Below are 13,114 nucleotides of genomic sequence, written 5' to 3' on the forward strand. Positions count from 1 at the left end.
GCCGAATCGAGTGTGTGGAGATTGACCACCACATTTACGGTCAGTTGATCTTTGACAAGGCCCCCAAATCTACTGAATTGGAACAGAATACTCTTTTCAATAAATGAACTTGGGAAAACTGGATCTCAATAGTCAAAAGATTGAAAGAGGACCCATATATTATACCTTATACAAAAATGACCTCAAAATGGATTAAAGACCTGGGAAGCATGGGTAGTTCTGTGATAGAATGCTCACCTTCCATGTGGGAGACCCAGGTTCGATTCCTGGACCATGCACAGACACCCCCACAAAAAAAATGGATTAAATACCTAAATATCAGAGCCAGTACCATAAAACTCCTGGAAGAAAACACAGGGAAACATCTTCAAGATCAAATAATAGGAGGTAGTTTCCAGAACTTTCAACCCAAAGCATAAGCAGTGAAACAAAAAATAGATAAATGGGAGCTCTTCTGAATTAAAAGCATCTCTTCCTCAAAGGATTTTATCAAAAAGTTGAAGATTTCTCAATGGGAGAAATTATTTGGGAACTGTACATCAGATAAAGGTTTTATATCCCACGTGCATAAAGAAATTATACAACTCAACAACAGAAGAATCAACAGCCCACTTATAAAATGGGCAAAAGATATTAATATACATTTTTCTAGAGAGCAAATACAAATGGCTAAAAAGCACGTGAAGAGTTTGCTCATCTTCTTTAGCTATAAGGGAAATGCAAATTAAAACTACAATGAGATATCGTCTCACACCTGTAAAAATGACTACTGATAAATAGGACACTGCAAGTGTTGGAGAGCATGAGGAAGAATTGGAACACTGTTCACTATTGGTGGGACTGTACAGGCACTATGAAAGACACTTTGGTGATTCCTCAGAAAACTAAATGTCGAGTTGCCCTACAACCCGAAAATACTGCTGCTTAGTACATACCCAGAAGAGCTGAAAGCAGTGACACGAACAGACATTTGCACACTGATATTTATAGCAGCATTATTCACAATCGCTTGGTTGAGAGGACCCCTGTTCCACCTGTGGGAGCTGAGACACCTGCCTGGGCCCTGCACCAGGCAGGAGTCCCCACAGGAGAGTGAGCAGGGGTGGGATTTGCCAGGCAGAAGTAAAGGTAGAGCAGAGAGGACTAAGGGAAGGGACACCATAAATTGTAGAACAGCCACCTATGGAGGATGATGCAGCCATTAAAACAATTTTAGAAATTGTTTTAATTCATTGACATGGGAAAAACCCTGAGGGAATAAGTTAAAAAAAATCAGGAAATCAGGCTCAGTTTCTTGCAGCCATTTGCAAGAATGGAAATATACCAAAATAGTCAGCACTTGGTGGAAGAATTAGGGGTGATTTTTATTTCTTTCTATGCTATTTATAAGGTTGTTTTACAATGGGCATGTCTGTATTATTATTATAAAGGGGCTTAAAAAATAATTTAGTACTCATATAGCTGGCCCTGAAACCCTCTGGTGTATAGGCACCAGGACAAGCTCTGCAGCACAGCCTCCCTGAGGAAGTGCTAATAATATCACCATTCCACAGATGAGGAAAATGAGGCCAGGGAGGTGTTTTAGTTTGTTAAAGCTGCTGGAATGCAATATACCAGAAATGGAATGGCTTTTAAAAAAGGGAATTTATTAAGTTACAAGTTTACAGTTCTAAAGCCACAAATAAGTTCAAGCTAAGACATCCAAAGAAAGATACCTTGACTCAGGGAAGGCAAATTTGGGAAGACATGTGGCTGGTGTCTGCTGGTCCTTGTTCCCAGTTTGTTGCTTCCAGCTTCTGATGCCAGTGGTTTCCTCTCTAAGCATCCGTGGGACTTCCCTTAGTTCCTTCAGGACACAACTCTGGGTTCTGACTTGCTTAGCATCTCATGGGAAGGCACATGGCGACATCTGCTGGACTCTGCCCATGTCTAGGCATCTGCTCTCTCTTGGCATTCCAAGCATCTTCAGACATCCATGTCTCTGTCGCCTCTGAAGCAACTGTTTTCCAAACATCTGCATCTGCTCTGTCTCCAAAATGTCTCCCTTTTTAAAGTACTCTATTAAACTAATTAAGACCCACTATGAATGGGCAGAGTCATATCTCCATCTAATCGAAAGGTCACACCCACAATTGGATGCATCACATTTCCATGGAAGTAATCCAGTCAAAGTTTAAACCCTAAACAATAGGTCCGGCCCCACAAGATTGGATCAGGATTAGAACATCACTTTTCTCGAGTACGTAATAGTTTCAAACTGGCACAGAGGGTAAGCTTAAAAGAAGAGAGATGTTCTTGGTAGCAGCCACAAAGGTGATGTTATCATATCATTGGGAGTCATTGATTTAGAGCTGACCACAACTCTCACAAGTGGTTTTAGAGAAATTTTTGGATTCTCTTTAAAAGTCATTCTCTTTTCCTCATCAATTCAGAGTTCCTGTTCTCTGTACGTGAGGCTTGTCCTAGCTTACTCTCAATATCCTTTAAATCATTCCTTCAAACTGGTGGGTCATTCTTAGCTGAAAAACGGTGATCCCATAAATCCCGATCCTCTATCTATTTAGTTGTCTTCAGATAATTTTTTATTGTGTGCCCCTATCAATAGAAGATTTTAGCACACTCGTGTGCATACACACACATCCATGCACATGCTTTTTTAGCTGATGTCTCCAGGCACAGGGCACACTTCACATGGTTTAATTGTTGTTGATGGTGGATGTAAACCTGTGTCTCAAATTATTTTCTTAATTCTTTTAAAAAAAATTTTGGCCAGTTCTAATCAAATTACCATTGTTTTTTTATCATAATGTGGCTGACAAAGTGCTTGCATGGGGGGCAGGAGACATGTCAACTCACCTGTTTTCCTGTGGTTCCCTCAGGTTTGCATTATTCTTATTAAGTTGATTAACAATTCTTATTGCATTATGTAACTCCTCTGGGCTTTTTGAAGGTCATCTTTGTGAGGGCCCACTAAGCTGAAGTACTTAGTTATAGATCACATGTGAATCAAGAGGGTGGGCTTCTTGGTCATCATGTGCCCATCCCTTGAGGTAGATCCTCCCTCTTCCCGCAAGAAGCCAAGCCTGCCCAGGGGCCTGTGGACCCAGTGGGGCCAGTGTCCGTCCAGCTATAAAATATTGATCAAGGTCAAGTTCTCATTTTTATAGTCTAAAAAATTAGAAGTGGGGGTGCATGGGTAGTTCAGTGGTTAGAATGCCCACCTTTCATGTGGGAGACCCAGGTTTGATTTCCGGACCATGCACCCCCCAAAAAAAATATAATTAGAAGTGGAAAGCCTGATATTTCCATCCTGTACCCCAGTGAATCAACTTGCAAACCCAACTTTGGAGATTACCGAGGATCCTCAAGGAGGTGCCAATACTGGCAGTATTAGAAAGGCCTGGAAGCTGAGTGTAGAGGAGCTTGTACACTTCTGCTCAGGAGGCCTTCCTGTGTCTCTTGGGCCCTGGTTTCTCCTGTAGAATCATTTCTCCCTCCTTTTCTTCCCCAGCTTTTGACCCAAGCAGGAAAGAAGGCAATTCTCTCTTTTTTGCATTCATTCATTCTAGCCCCTTCACTTGGCCGCACACTATGCTGCCCTGTTGGTACCGTGGCTGCAAAATGCCTGGGAGAGTAAGATTCTTAGAGGAAGTGAAGGGCTGAAGGAGACCAAATCATGGGACCAACGGAGGCTGAAGCATGTGTAGGAATTGCAAGAACAGGCTTGGAGATTCAAATTTTGATTAACCCCTCAAGCAACTAGCCAGTGACCCTGGACAGGTGACTTAAGGTCTGAGAGCTTGAGCTGTAGCATTTGTATAACTGAGATTGTTCCTGCTGGCCTTGCACCTTCTCTGACCTTGTGGAGAGCCCACAGGTGATGCTGTCCACCTGAGGGTGTTTGAACATATGTATTAGTCAGGTTTCTCTAGAGAAGCAGAACCAAAGGAGAAATTTATGAAGGTGTCTCACAACTGTGGGAATGGAAGAGTCCAAAATCCACAGGACAAAATCCTATAGATTTTGGAAGGGTCTGGATGAACTCCACAGAGAGGCTTGCTGGCTGAAGAAGTGAAAGAGTCTCTCTTCCCCCTTAAAGGCCTTCTACTGATTGGATTATCTCCTTGTGGGACGCATGCCTTAGTTGATTGCAGATGTAATCAGCCACAGATGCAATCAACCAACTGATGACTTAATACACCAGCCTACCGGTTTATCAGCTAACCACAAAATATCCTTGCAGCAATGGTCAGGTCACTGCTTTCCTGACCAGAGAACTGGGTGTAATCATTAGGCCAACTTAACACTAGAACCTACCATCACAACATATATGAGTACTTTGGGGTGAGGTGTCTGACAGGTAATGCCCCAGAGGTGGAGATGCTCAATATCTATACTACGCAGTTTGCTTTCCCCCACACTATATACACAGTGGCCTCAGAATAACCTTATCTCCTCTACCACCAAGAATATGATGCCTGAAAAGTTGAAGATGTTTTTGCAGGGTTTTCTTTTTTTTTTTTAACCCTGAGTAAATTACTGTGTTTTAAAACTATTTATAATAGTTCCTCTCTGTGGCTTTATCACTAACTGGATATGGCATTATATTCTTTTTTTTTTTAATTTTACTTTGTTTTTATGGATTACTTTTTAAAATTTAATTTTGTTTTATTATTATGTAAAATATTTTACATGGTTTCAAAGTCAAATATATAAAACAAGCTTAATTCAGATAAGTCTAGTTTTCTATCATATTCCCCATTGGATTCCCTTCCTCCCTTTATAGGAAACCTTTTTAAAATTTTGGTATTTATCTTTCATTTTTCCTTATTATAAACAAATACGTAACATATATTCAGATTCCATTTTTTTTTTTACACATTCTCCATTTTTCTCTTTTACTTAAAATATGCCAGTCATAGCTCCATAGTAATATGTAGAGGTAGGCTTCATTCTTTTTTGCAGCTGCATAGTACTCTGTTCAACCAGTTCTGTATTGATGAACAATTGGACTCTGTGCTGGTTTGAACTGTTATGTTCCCCAGAAAATGTCATCTTTTAACCCATTCCTGTGGGTGCAGACCTACTGTGGTTGAGACCTTTTGATTAGGTTGTTTCAACTGAGATGTGGCCCACTCCATTCAAGGTGGGTCTTGATCCTTTTACTGGAGTCCTTTATGAGAGGTTAAAGGACAGAAAAAGCTTAGAGATCTTAGAGAGGAAAAAGCCCCCAGAGAGAGAAAATCCCCAGAGATGTGAAGAGAGGACCCGCAGAAGCTCAGAGAGGAGACTGCTGGAAGCAGGAACCTGAAAGTGATGAAACCCCTGAGCAAAGGACCAGCAGTTGCCAGCCATGTGCCTTGCTGTTGGATAGAGGAACCCCAGATGCCAGCATCCTTTCTTGAGAGAAGGTATCATCTTGTTGATGCCTTAATTGGGACATTTTCATGGCTTTAGAACTGTAAATTTGTAAACTAATAAATTCCCGTTGTAAAAGCCAACCTATTTCTGGTATATTGCACTCTGGCAGCTTTAGCAAACTGAAACAGGCTCTTTCCAGTTTTTTTGTATTACAAAGAGTGCTGCAATTAATATTTTTGTGCTTATGTCTTTTCTTATTTTTGACCACATAGTTTGGGGATAGCTTCCTAGAAATGGAATTTTGCTGGGTCAAACAGTGAATGCATCTGTTTGCTGGATATAGCCAAAAACCCCTCCATGTGTCTACCCTGTTGCATTCCCACTAGCAAGGTATGAGAGTGCTGTTTCCCTGAAGACTCACTGAGTAGCTGTCAGACTTTTGGAGTTTTGCCAATCTGAGTGACAAATGGTATCGTAGTGAAGTTTTGACTTGCTTTTCTATCATGAGCACATTTGAACGTATTTTCAAATAGTTAAGAGTCATTTGCATTCCTTTTTCTGTCAAGTTTGCATGTCTTCTATCTACTTTTCTATCAGGCCATTGGTCATTTTTTCTCTATTTTTAGACAGCCTTTATATATGTAGCCTATTACCTTTTTGCCTGTATTAATAAGTTTATCAGTTCATTTGGTCTATGATGATGGACTGGAATGAAATGGGGAAGAGAAAGGAAGGGAGGAAATTGTTGCCTTCTGGCTATCCAAAGAATAGCAAATGGAATCTCACTACATTCAGAAATCAGGCCAAAAAGGAAGACTCATGGAGACTGTTGCTTCACTTGGCTCTTTAGATGGACACGGTTGGTGTTTATTAATCATTGAATGTATCGCCAGTGGCCTTTGTTCCCAGAACATCAGCGCATCCTCATGGTCTATTAACAGTGCCCCTCAGCCTAGGGAAGCCCTGGCTCCCAGAATACAGCTTCAAAAGGAACTTTCACCCAGAATTGGGACTGTGGCAGCTCCAGGACTTCCCTGCAGCCAAGAACTGAGGCTTAAGTAGACCATCTTAGTGATTCATAACAAACTCAAGGCCATTTGCGAGGCTGTTCAGGTCCCCAGAGCAGCAGTTCCAGCAGTTCATGTTCCTCAAACTCCCGGAGTCGGGGGGTGGGGGGGAGGCAGAAAGGGAGGGGAGGGGAAATGAACTTGTTTAGTTTCACAGTCCAGGTGAGAGCAAAGTTTTACAAAATAAATTACTCTCTGAGCATCCTTTTTTCCCAGACTTTCTGCAAAACAGAGAACCTCCATAGCTGCTCAGTCAGCTCACTTGAAAAACTTAGTCTCTGCAGTGGAAACGAAATTTACCCTTGTTCCATTCAACATGTGGGACTTCTCCCTCCCCACGTCTCCCAGCCCCCCAATGTCCTGGCAGATCAGGACAATTAACCAAAGTAATCTCAGCACAGAAGAACATTCTTCTGGCAGGTCTGGTTACTAATCACTCAGAGGCTCTTAGACAAAGAAACCTGGGCCTGGGAAACCAAAGTACATACCTACACATACCTGCCTCTTCAATTTTATCTCTGTCCACTTGCCACCTCTCTCCCTGGGTTCCTGCAGTGAACCCACTTGAAAACAGAGGACTCAATTCCACCCAAGGCCTTCAGAGTAGCTGTTCCCTCTGCCTGGACAGTGTACCATAGACTACTTCTTGTCATGTGGGTCTCACCTGAAATGTCATATCCACAGAGAGGTCTGTTCCCAGCCCACTGCTGCTAAAGTAGTTTTTGGTAGCTCCAGTCACCCTGACCTATTTTCTTCGTGGCCCTTATTACATTCTGACATTTTCTTGCTTGTTTTTTACTTATTTATTGTTGGTGTTCCGACACAGCAGGATGTCAGGGCCATAAGTCTGACTTGATCACTGCAGGGTCCCCAGCACAAAAATAGGATCTGGCACTTAGTAGGTATACCCATGCTCTAGTTTGCTTACTGCTGGAATGCAACACACCAGAGATGGATTGGCTTTTAATAAAAGGGGATTTATTTTGTTAGTTCTTCAGAGGAAAGGCAGCTAACTTTCCACTGAGGTTCTTTCTTAAATGGGAAGGCACAGGATGGTCTCTGCTGGCCTTCTCTCCAGGCCCCTGGTTCCAACAACTTTCCCCAGAGGGACTTCTTTCTGCATCTCCAAAGGCCTGGGCTGAGCTGCGAGTGCTGAGATGAGGAATGCTGAGCTGCTTAGGCTGTGCTACATTAAGCTCTCTCATTTAAGCACCAGCCAATTAGTCAAACATCATTCATTGCAGCAGCATGCCTTCTAGCCAACTGCAGATGTAATTAGCAGCAGATGAGGTTCATGTACCATTGGCTCATGTCCACAGCAGCAGAACTAGGTGCCTTCACCTGGCCAAGTTGACAACTGAATCTAACTACCACAACCCACATGTTGTGGAATGAACAAGGGGGTGACCGGCTTGGCTCTGAAACATGTCCCCACAAATCCTAAATGATCAGACTCATCACTGGGATTCATTAAGATTTTGAAAGAATTATTCCAAAGAAAACAGAAATAATTCTGTTTCTTCAACATCTGGAATAAAAAAAAACCACAATTTCCCCAGTCACCTATATCTGAACCTTGTGATTGACAAAGGTGGCTCTGAGGCATGCACTGAAGGGAGCCAGTTGTTGTTCTAGTGGGAAGTAGGGATTGGGTGGTATTTACATTTTATTTTCAAGAGTTTATTTTTCAAAATGTGGGAGATATTTTTGCCTGTGCAGTTTATTGGTCTGATTATAATCGTTGAGATATGAGATTTACATCTCTAAAAAGGCTTGGAAAAAATTTCAAACATGCAGATGTATTACATTATTGATGTTATTTCCCCTTCCTTAAAAAAGACTTGTCAGGAAACTCAAAGGAATTTAGTTAATGACACCTCTCCACTTGACCTTTCAGTGTCTTTGTCTTGACTTAAGAGCTTTGATTTAATAGGATTTATGTGGACAATGTGATACCAATCAAAAGGCAAATGCCTTAAAAATCATAACTCCTGGGGCTGGAGGCTGTATTGAGCAGTATTCACTTTCATCTGCTGCTTCTGGAAGGGGGAATTGGTGTAACACTTCTGAAGGGTAATATTAACACATTTGGTAACTGATTTCCAAGATGGCCCCTCAGTGAACCTTCTAGTATTCACACTCCTGTTTATCTTCTCCCACATTGAGTATGGACTAATGTGTGAACTTATTTTAAACAATAGAATTCAGCCAGTTCTGAGTCTAAACTTTAAGAAGGCCTTAAGACAACGTCAATGTTTGGCAACCCAACTGAAGAGACTCACATGGCGAGAGAGAGGCCCTTTTGGCCTGGTTAGGCCTCCATGACTGCAGCCCCAACCTTCATCTTACTGTGCCCATAAGAGAGACCCAAGGGCTACTAACATAAGAACTACCCAGCTGAGCCCACTCAAACCACAGAGCCAGGAGTGAGAATAAAATGGTGGTTGCTTGATATCACTTAGTTTTTGGTAACTTGATTTGCAGTAGTAGATAACTGACAGTGAGCATGATGATAAAGATTGGGAGACTATGTACTATATATATATATATATATATATATATTTCTTTCTTGGTATATTTCAGTCTGTTTTTCTTTGTGTTCCTTTGTGTTCTTTGGAGGTCTTGTTTAATTGCTAATTTGTAATTGTAAAAGAGAACATGGATGAATCTTACAGTCACTTGCATCCTAAGCAAAGTAAGATGTATGTTTCTTGCTTTCTTAAGAATGTAGTTTGTTAATACTAACGGATATTAATTTTGCTCCTACTATATGCTAAGCCCATGCTTGGTACTGGAGGCCAAGTAGAGACTGGGGAAAGGAAAGAGACATAGAACATTGCAAAGGAGTGGGTAGGTGGTTATGTTTAGTGACAAATGTAGGTAGAAGTAGAGATTTATGAATTTCATTTTCACCCTCCCCCAGGACAGTCTCACCCTCACACCCACTCCCCTACCGACTTTTTAAACCTGTCCAGAGAAAGACTAAGTTCATAGTAATCATTTAGTTGCTTTAGGCTGATATCCCCATATATTGAGCAGGGCTGATAATTAAGTGAGGATCATAACTAAACCTACGGTTTTTGGTATCTAAAAACGTTTTAGAGCTCTATGGAATCAAGGTCTAGAAGTCATTTTCTTAGATGATAGCAATGGTATCTGAGCAGCTGGCTTGCTGAAGGTATTTCAGGATTTGAAGGGTCCTACATGGAAGTTGGTCCTACATAGGATAATTTCTATAAGATGGCAATTATTCCCACATAAATGCTTTATTGAAAACCCAGCACCATCAAAGTGTGGGTGTTTTTTCCAGGAACAGGGAAGAGTCAGAGATCGTGGTATTTCCATAATTTTCTAGTGGCTGGGGCCTGATGATGGTGAGCTGGTTGGAAGCAGCCTGGTCTTGGTAAGGGGAGCTCATAATTAGATGATGTTTATTTACTGTATCTAGGAGTGATTAGTGAAGATATGGGCTGGGTTAAAAATTTACAGGTTATTTTATTTACTTGAATCTTCACAGTACCCTTCCAAGCCAAGAAGGGAAGAGATAAGGAGCACTTGGTCAATTTGGGCTTCAGTCTCTTCACCTGTAAAATGGGAATAATACTGTATCTATCATAAAGATTACTGGTCACCAGAGAAAAATTAAAATGACACGGGGAAAAAGAGGAGACGTTATTGACTTTGATGAGAGCTATTTGCGTGTAGGACAAGGATGGTAGCTGGGCTGTGGTAAATGAGTTTGAAATTAACAGTTTTCAATATATAATTGTTCCCTAATAAGTCTAACCAGAGTTTTATCAGCTTTCTTGGTCTTCTCAAAAAAACAGCTTTTGGTTTCTTTGATTTTCCTTACTATATTTTTGTTTTCTATTTCATTGGTTTTGCTTTGATCTTTATTATATCCTTTTTTCTGCTTATTTTGAGTTTGATTTGCTTTTCTTTTTTCTAGTTCCTTAAGGTAGAAACTGAGGTCATTGATTTAAGACGTTTCTTCTTTTCTGGTATACATAGTTTTTAGTATAAATTTCCTTGTATAAACTGCTTTAGCAGCATCCCACAGATTTTGGTAGGTTATCATTTTTATTCATTTCAAAATTTCCCTTTTGATTTCTCCTTTGATCCATGGGTTATTTAGAATTGTATTTTTCATTTCCAATTGTTTGGGGGCTTCCCAGAGTTTTTTTTCTGTTGATTTTTAATTTAATTGCATTGTGATGCGAGAATTTAAGTGTATTGAGTTCTTATGGCCCAGAATATGGTCTGTCTTGATATAATGTTCCATGTAAACTTGAGAAAAATGTGTATTCTGCTTTTGTTTGGTGAAGTGTTCTATAAAAATCGCTCAGGTCAAGTTGGTTGAATGGTGTTGGTTTATTCTACTATGTCCTTACTGATTATCTGTCTTGTGTGTTCTATCAGTTGCTGAGAGAGAGAGGTATTGAGATCTCTGTCTATGATTGTGGATGTGTCTATTCTCTGTGAAGCTCTATTAGTTTTGCTTCATTTATTTTTGAAGTACTGTTATTAGATGCTTGAGATTGTTATGTTTTTATTGGTTGACCTTGATTAATGGGTTGCTTAATACATAGCAGCTAAATGATTTCCTGTCTCCAACTTGTGGGCTCTTGGAACATAGTTACTGAGATGGGTAAAGGACTAGAATAATCTTATAACTGGACAAAAGAAAGGGTAACCCCAGTAGGATGCTGCTGGGGAATTGCTACCCCAAATGCATCTTCCCCATCTCAGCAGATATTTAGATATTTTCTCTACATTCAAATGCTTGCAAGAGGGGTAATATAAGCTTCATGCACACTCCCTGTCCAGAGAGAAGGTGTAGTATGCTGAGGCCAGGGTGTGTGTCACAGAGCTGGAAAAGTCAGGAACCCGAGATGTCCTGTCTTACCAAGGCTGGTTTGGGGAGTGGTATAATTGTGTGTGACTTTATATGTCAGTATGGAGACTAGGGACCTTATTAGCAGCATCTCAAACTGGCTTGCAGCCTGTAGGGCCACGAGTCCTTCACTGGTTCTGGAATCAATCCCAGGTGTGGCATCCTTGATGTAATGTGGCATTTTTCAAGACATCATATATTTTGCCAAATCTTAATGTACAAAGACAGGGTGCCAAGCAATATTGTAGAAACTACCAAGAAATCAAAAGTACCATCCAACTGTGATAAACTGTAGGATGCAAGTGATTGTAAGATTCATCCTGGTGTGAGAGTGTCATGGTCAGGTTCATGTGTCTACTTGGCCACGTGGTGGTACCTGTTTGTCTGGTTGGGCAAGTGCTGGCTTGTCAGCCAAAGGGGAGTGTCTTCTGCAATGAGTGATGCTTAATCTAATCACTGAAAGCCTTTTAAGGAGGATTCAGAAGAGACAGGCTCTTCCTCCTTCAGTTGGCGAGCTTCTCCTGTGCAGCTGGTCCAGACCCTCCATTGGAATCATCGGCTTCACAGCCCGCCCTGTGGATTTTGGACTCTGTGGTCATGTGAGACACTTTTATAAATTTTATATTTGCGAGTGTTCCCTGTTGATTCTATTTCTTTAGAGAACCTTAACTAAAACAGGGAGAGACCAAGATGTTAAAAAAATATATATCTCTTAGTGTCAGTAAAATAGGGCAAGTGATGTGAGTAATGACAGTAGAATGTATAAGACTTATATTCAAAATATACTGCCATAATTTAAAAAGTTATAAAAATATTATATAAGTCTAGTTTTCAACAGAATTAAGCATATGGCATTGGGGACTGCATGGTAGAAAATGAGAAATTGTGAGTTTCCCTTGCAGCAGAGGGACATCAGTGATCAGAGAGGTATCACTCATTACAATAAAAAATATAAGAAAGGCTTCAGGAGAAGACAGAGTTTCAAAACAAAACAAGCTGAAATTAGCTAGATGGATTGTGGGAAGGTGATAGAGCAACAGGCTTCAAGAATCAGTCCTTCCACCATAATGACTATTAAACAGACAGGAACCATCTAAATAAACTATTTTGAACCTCATGAGTCCAGTAGAACACTGTACAACATCAAGGGGAGAGCAGGAGAAAGAAGCTGTTAAATTCGGTAAATACCAATAACTTGCTGTCTCCACATGGTCTATCCCTCACTCTTGCGATGGACAGCAGTGGTGAGGGGGTGGTGTGAGACAATTACTGATCACTGTTTTGATTAGTTTAGGATGTTAATTTTTAATTCCATGGTAACAGCAATGAAAGTAATGGAAAATATATCCAGATAGAAATGTGAAGGGACCCAATATGATACAAAACAAAAAAATCACAATATGGAAGTAGGTATAAATAGAAGAAGTGAGGGGCAAAAAGGGTATAAGACTAAGAAAGCCTAAATAGCAAAATGGCAGAAGAAAGTCTTGCATTATCAGTAGTGACTTTAAATGTAAATGAATTAAACTCTCCAGTCAAAAGGCAGAGATTGGCAAAATGGATGAAAAACATGACCCAACTATATGCTATTAACAGGAGACTCACCTTAAGGTCAAAGACATAAGTATGTTAAAAGTGAAAAGATGGGGGAAAAATCTAGCATGCAAGTAATAACCAAAAGAGAGCTAGGCTTGCTATACTAATATCAGATAAAATAGACTTTAAGACAAAAAACTGGACACAGCTCTGCAGCAGAGAGAGGGGTATAGGATTAGGAACTGTGTTCTAGTTT

At 40.5% G+C, this 13,114-nt stretch overlaps 1 protein-coding gene across 2 annotated transcripts in view; it reads left to right on the plus strand.

Moving 5' to 3' along the window:
* LOC143652448 (protein FAM169B-like) overlaps positions 1–13,114 on the plus strand; it is a 212,003-nt gene that overhangs the window by 7,391 nt on the left and 191,498 nt on the right. The window lies entirely within an intron of this gene.

Source organism: Tamandua tetradactyla, chromosome 12 (assembly GCF_023851605.1).
Source record: "Tamandua tetradactyla isolate mTamTet1 chromosome 12, mTamTet1.pri, whole genome shotgun sequence".
NCBI classification, from domain to species: domain Eukaryota; kingdom Metazoa; phylum Chordata; class Mammalia; order Pilosa; family Myrmecophagidae; genus Tamandua; species Tamandua tetradactyla.